Below are 7,251 nucleotides of genomic sequence, written 5' to 3' on the forward strand. Positions count from 1 at the left end.
CTGGACATATGTGTATTATTCTAGAGGAATTCTGGATGAATAATACTGCCGTATATATCTTGGCAAGAGGTGATGATTAAAGATCTCTCCTCGTGCACACAAACATAGTCGTCGCTGATCAACAAAATTGGGAGTGAGGGGCTTCGGCAAGGCACGGATGACACCAACGTAACCCTTCCCATCTCATTATACCCGCGCTGAGAACAGATCCAAATCCAAATTTAGGTACGGATGACACCAACATTCAGAGCAAAGGCCCGAAGAGGTCCCATCCCGCTAACTCTGCCCCCCAAAGCGTGGGGTAACAGGCCTGCGCCGCCAGACCTGGCAGGAGAGGAGGGATCATGTCATGTTTTATCCTGGTCTTAACGTGACAGAACTTTCAGTTTGAACTAAATAAAATATACGAGGACTCTAATCGGGTGAGCATATCAGAGTCGGACTTGAAGGTGATCTGCGTCGTCTACGATCGCTCGGACGGGATGGCACAAGACGTTGGTTCCATCACAGCCTGCATCTACTCCCACCGATACAGGAGAGTCTGGGACTGCACAACAAGGCGAGCTCCTACCGTCACATCCATGGCGCCGAGTCCGCCATGTATGCTGGGCGCTCCGCGGGGTTAATCTGCTGGAGCATCGACGACGAAGGCACCGTTCTCCCCGCCAGAACGAGCGGTGGCATCTTCGGGAGCTTACGTGTCCCGGGACAGGTCCGGGGTCCGCAGAACCGTTCTAACAACCGGTTCGTCGACGACGACTGGGAGGTAGTGTACCCGCAGGTTGTGCGACTCGTCTGCCTGATCGGCGACGAGCTCAGGGTCTATGCGGAGGAGCCGGGGCGTACCCGCTTCGTGGACAAATTCAAAAATCTCCATAGCAGATACTGATCTATCTGGCAAAGTAAACCGTATAACTTTTAACTCAGAAATTAGATCATTTATCTCAACATCAGATGAACCATCTAGACAGAATGTTTCTGCAAATTTAGGCCAACACACTTTTAGTTCAACACAATCCAGTGACTTCAAGGTTGTTGAACACATTAAAAACCCAAATATACCTTTAAATGATTGGAGTTCCTCAAATCTACTTTTTGATGAAGTGATTGCACTATCGACCGTAAAAAAAGTAATTAACTTCAAAGTCCTTGTCAGCTTGGAAAATTGCTTCATTGTAGTCATTTCATCAAATTGTTTTTTCCTAAGAGCACGATGCTTTACTGGAAATGTTAGCTCTACACCCATTTCAGATGCAATTTCAATGGTAATGATCATAGTCTTGAAGCAAACCCTTCATTTCTATAGGTGTCAAAACTCCCCAAACTTTCTACCTATTGTAAGGACGAATCAATGCACATGGATGGTGATTGTAGCTTCTCGCTGACAGTATTTACAACAAACAAAATATCATGCCAAATAACCATACCAAGTCTGACTCAAAGATGCTAAGGATATCAGGAAAAAATTGCATCACTCCTATCCATGGCTTCAGTGTCACTATCTTCACTCCTATCCTTGACCTTAGATCAGGTGCTTGATATCTGATTGCTTTGACATTTTAATTCAACTCTCCCAAAGAGTATTGCTTTGACATGTTCAAGCAAAACACTCCATCCCTTGGTAGAACTAGCAAATAATACATATATCTGCTGCACAACTCCAAAGAATGAAAGTGCCCATCGGCGCCTCCTGCGCGTCACCCAGTGTCCCCTGTATGTTTCTCAAATAGGCTATTTGATTTTTCCATAATCAACCGGCAGTCCACTTTATCCATACCCCACAGAAAACGCGTTCAGTTATTTTCATGTAGAATGCTAATGTAAATTTTATTTGTACATGATGAAGAGAAATTCTTGAATTACTTTATTTTTTCCAAAACACGTCCAGCAATATTTCATAAACCCCTTCACACCTGCAGCCCTAGCCTGACCGCCTCCATAGTTCCTTTCTCCTTCCTCTCCTCTCTTCACCGCCGCCGCCGCAACTCGCTGCTTTGTGTGCCTCCATCGCTACTCCCCGTCCCTCTCGTCTCCTCAACAAGAAGCATGCGACCGGGGAACTGACTCCCTCTCCAACCCTAGAGCCGACTGTAAGAAACATAACCCCATTAGACCATAATTATGATTTTGGTGATTGTGTGACACCACAGTCAATGGACTAATAAGTAAGTGAGTTCCAAATTTGTACGACTTCTAGTCCTATGGATGAAGTCCAATCCATAGTCAAGGTATCCAAATTGCTATCAAGGTGTCCAAGTTGAAGTGAAAAATAAGATAGAATATATATAGGGTGTCCAAATGACTGACGTTTTGGACAAGGAGCAGCAAGAATTAGTCGACCGATTAAACCGACGGTCTGGACAATGAACTCATCGGTGCATTGGAGAATTGCTACTATGATATAGTCAGTAGCACCGGTTTAACTGACAGTATGCATCAGTGCATCTATCAGCTGCAATGACGATCAAGTGAAGAAACACAGAGGCACCAGTTGAACCGACGGTGAAAATCAAGGCATCAGTGCATTGGTACTTCAATGTTGCAGAATGGTTTTTGGAGTTGGAGATGGCTACTTCAGTAAAAATCATCAGCACCGGTTCAACCGGCGGTGCGTCGGTGCATTGATGCAAGTAAGCTTAGGCGTCGCAGAGAGACGTTCAACAGCTCGCATGCAGATTCAGAGTGATAGGTTAAATTGATGCTTTAGGCTTTTTAGCAGAAAAGCATGCAATGGCTAGGAGTGGATCTCTAGACTATATAAGGTCTCACCCTAGGTCATTTGAGACTGCTGGAGTTTGTGAGAAGCTACAGAAACTCTGCTGAAATTCTCCAAGACAACCAAAGAGCTCATTGATCAAATCCTTAGATTTAGCACAAGCTTTGTGAGGTTTAGTGTTAGGCTAGCTCTAGAAAGAGTGTGAGAGCAAGGTGTTGTGATATTGTGATGGTTCTTGAGTGAACCTCAAGCTTGTACCTCAGTATGCCGGCCCCTTGGTGTCTTTGTGGCTCGTTGGCAAGTCTTCGACCCTCCGGCTTGGTGTGGAGCGGTAACGACAGCTTTGTGCGGCAGACGAGAAGACCCCTCCATCGTGGAAAGCTCCGTAGTGAAGACGGCATCAAGGTGACTGGAGGATTTAGCGTGAGCCTTAGTGGCCGAGCCTTTGTGGCAAGTCAAGGAGAGTCCCGGAAGAGACTTGGTGATCGGGAAGCAATACTCTCACTTCCACAACATGGATTATGGGTGGTTTAGTGCCTACCGATACCACAGGATATATTATTGTGTTAAGAGTTTGCTTCCTCTCATCCCCTCCTTTACGTTTCCGCATTTCATACTAGCAACTTGTGTGCCTTTACTTTCTTAATGTAGTATCTTGTTAGGATTGACTATAGGTTGCAAAACTTATTTTGGGATGAGAGTTTCGCACTAGAGAAACCATAGTTGCACATCTCGATAGCATGTTCTAGATTATATTTTGTGCAAACTAGTTTGAGCCATAGGCCTAGGTTTTTAGTTTGCCTAATTCACCTCCTCCCCTCTTAGACTACAAGCACCGATTCTTTTCACCAACCATGGGGGCTACTTGGTCGTGGTGTCCGCACGGAAGCTACCATCTTACCATGATTGAGATGGCACGGATGGAGGAGGCAGATGTGGTAGTCATGGCGTTGCCTCCGCCCTAATGTTTCCATCTCTTACATCAAAGGCTCAAGGAAAATATCTTTATCAATACCAGCTTACTTTGGTCCCTATACAAGGATGCATAGCAAAAGGTACTATCCTTTCTAACACAGCCACGTAGGAAAATTGTATATCATAAAGATCACTAGCCACGTGCAACGAGAGCTGACTCTTTCACCAAACCAATTCATTACATCTGTACTCAATACAAAACATACATTTATTGGATCATCTCCGAAGTTCGGATACTGCTTATCGAAATTTATCCGGTGGCGAGCATTGGCTGGATGTTGCAGCTTTCCATCGCCTTTCTTCCATTTATTAGATTTCAACCAGCACATCGGTTCTGTGTCCTTAGCTTGAGAACAAACACCTCAAGCAATCGCTAATCGGAAGATACCACATAACCAAGGTAAGAATTTTTCTTTGCTTGTCATTAATGCCTAATGAAATGTCATCTTGGACATGTGGAGCACCACCTTTTTTCCACCATTTCTCTTCCTTTTATTCCCAATGGTAGGACGGTGCTTATCATCCCCACAATAACTAACATTCTTTTTGTAACGACTTGTGCCACAATGCCACATACTAGATATTTGTCAAGGTCTTTGAAAACATCCCCCAAAGTACAAGATACATCGGTTTGGAGACACATGATGAGTTCTTTCCACACCCATCGTCAACGGAGCCATCTCATCCTAAACCCAAAGACATAGTAAGTGGCGGATGGGGATTCGTTCAGTACTACTTCTTTTCTCTAATGGCCGAATGTTGATTAAGCCTCATGGTAGCCTTTGCGGAGAGAGAAAATATTGATCACCATAGAAAATTCAAAAGCGACGAAAACTAGTGACGAGAAGATGACCAATGGATAAAATGAATAGTCACTCGTCCATTTGAATATAAGTCTAGCAGGTAATAGATAGTGGTGAGTCTTGCAGTGACAGTCATGCCAAAAGCTAATAGCTAGATATACGGCTTGGTAGCACCAGGCGTTCTGGTGCTAAATAGTAGGACAGTCCCAAGGACGGAGATAATGAATGAGAGATGTACAGCTATGTTTTGCTTGTTAGCAGAGCTAGGCTTTGGGAATTACAAATTCACCAATGCAGATGGATCAACCATATGGTGGGAAGCAATTAAGGATATGCTAATGCCTATAGGCATTTTCCTGAATCAATTCACGAGGCATCTTGATCGTCAAGTGCAGCATCTCATGAGGGCGCCACGAGATGCTGTCTCTTGGGTTTGTTTCACTAGTACGTTCTGGCCACACGTGAGGTCTAGTGGCTAAGTGCAGATCGGTTTGACAGATTGCGAGGAAAACAGAAATAAGTTTCTTATAATTTTTATAAAAGGTGTCCCAGTTAAATATCATACTCTCACCGTCCTAAATTATTAATCATTTTGATTTTTCTAGATAGGTAAATTTTACTATGCACCTAGATATAATATATATCTAGATACGTAACCAAAACTATGTATCTAGACTAATAATTTGGAAAAGAGAGAGTATTTTTAAATTCTAAATATTTATTTCTCAGTCACTATAGAAATTTGGTAGAGAACAGAGAAACTGTAATACATAATTTATTTGCAAATTAAAATGAATATAGTTGTGAAGAGAGTTGATCATTTGGACGATGTAATACAGCTTGAGTTTACGTGGATACCACGATCCATCGAATCACCGAGCGTTGACAAACACCTACTTGGAGGGCGCTCCACTCAAGCATCTGCAATAATTTTGCCCAAATAAATTCGGAAGACCAAGTTCTCCACGCAACGCAACACACCTGTGTAGAGTTAACTCATCCCAAATTAAATCCGAAACGGCGAAGGAGCCAATGCAGCAGACCAAGGAACGGACGCCGGCGACAAAGTTGCCGACCACCGTGAACGACATCCCCGATCACCTTCTCAAGCTCATCTTCCGCCGCCTGGACTCACATGTGTCCTATCTCCGCGCGGCGGCCGTGTGCACGAGTTGGCCCCGCATCGCCTCCACCCGCGGCACCAAGTACCGTGATTGGAACCACCATCATTTCCTTACCATCCTGGGCCACTACCACGTCGCCGACCCATCTTTGTCGCCGGGGCCGAGGTCATCATCGCAGGCACAGAGGCGCCGCCGCCGTGTGGTGTTCATCCCCGCCTCGCCGTCGATCGACGCCCGCCACTTCACCCTCGATTTCCTGCACAGCGGCCGCCCTTGGGAGCTCGTCGACGGCTGCGGCACCTCCTGCTCGATCATCATGGCGCCGACGATGGCGACACGGATGGAGCACGTCGCGCCACGCGATGCCGGGCGGCATCCACATCCGGGGCGCCGAGTCCGCGCACTACGCTGGGCGCTCGAAGGGATACATCTTCTGGGCCATCGAGGACGACGGCTCCGTGCTCGCTGCAAGTGAGGGCACCGAAGCGCTCTCACACTTCCGTCTACCGGAGAACGTCCGGGGATCGTACCACAGATCGACCTTCCGGTTCATCGACGACGGCGCCGACGACTTGGTGCGTGTCGTCAGCCTGATCGGCGACGATCTCAGGGTGTTTGTCAAGGAAGAGCCCAACAACGGTGGCAGCGATTGGGTGCTTGTGCGGAGCCTGCACCTGCCTGAGCTGAGGCCACCCTTGGGCTCCAATGGTACAAGGAGAGCTTCTTCAGCCGAGGCGCAAAGATCGTCACAGCGGACAAGGGGTATGTGGTGCTGGCACCAGCAGAGGAGACATGGCTGTTCTCCATCGAGCTCGGAACCATGCAGGTGGAGCGTGAGCACTATCGGAATAGGCTTGCCGGCGAGGTGTATCCGTATGAACTGCGGTTACAACCGAAGGTTCGTGTGTGTGTTTTATACTGTAAGAGAGGCCGTGATGGTCCATGCTATGACATTTGCAAGTGCAAATAGGTAATTAAGTACAGGAATCCTTGGAAGATCACATGGTGGTTTAAGCCGGTTAACCTGAAACGTTCAGGAGGAAGAAACCCATAGTAATTTTTGATGATTTGGAAGACAGAGAGTGAGATAAGATCGAGAAAGAAATGGTTTCGGGAAACAACCACGTATAAGGCCCGCTGGTGTCAGCACCAAATACCCCTTGCCTGCTGGTGTCAACACCACATACCCCTTGCCCGCTGGTGTCAGCATTGACGACGTTCCAATAAAATTTAGGTGTATGAGAGTATTCTGCTCCCGTTATATAAGTTGCTAGTAAAATGCAACTCACTATATTTCTTTATTCCGTCCATAAATGAAGGAATATTGGATTACTGCGAGATAACAAAAGGAATAATTCATTGTAGGGGTTATCTGATAAGAAGAATATTGCATGAGGCCACCGAAAAGGCCACACTAATGTTCTTACCCTAACACCCATATCTCAGATGAACATAGTGTTGGGAACGGGAACGCTACGCTAGTGCAAATTCATAATTCTACTGCGTTCAACAAGGATCTCAGGTAAGCAGATGATCATGGATCGTTACTACTAGACGCGCAGCGTAGCGGAGGTAGAGTTGGGGTAGCTCACCCCAACGTAGTCGTGCGCTTCGGTGAAGAAGAAGCAGATTG

At 46.2% G+C, this 7,251-nt stretch overlaps 1 pseudogene; it reads left to right on the top strand.

Moving 5' to 3' along the window:
- Nucleotides 1-5,324: 5,324 nt before the first annotated feature.
- On the top strand, nucleotides 5,325-6,872 carry LOC112882744 (annotated as a pseudogene).
- The last annotated feature ends 379 nt before the right edge of the window (nucleotides 6,873-7,251 follow it).

The sequence above is a fragment of the Panicum hallii genome, chromosome 2 (assembly GCF_002211085.1).
Source record: "Panicum hallii strain FIL2 chromosome 2, PHallii_v3.1, whole genome shotgun sequence".
NCBI lineage: Eukaryota > Viridiplantae > Streptophyta > Magnoliopsida > Poales > Poaceae > Panicum > Panicum hallii.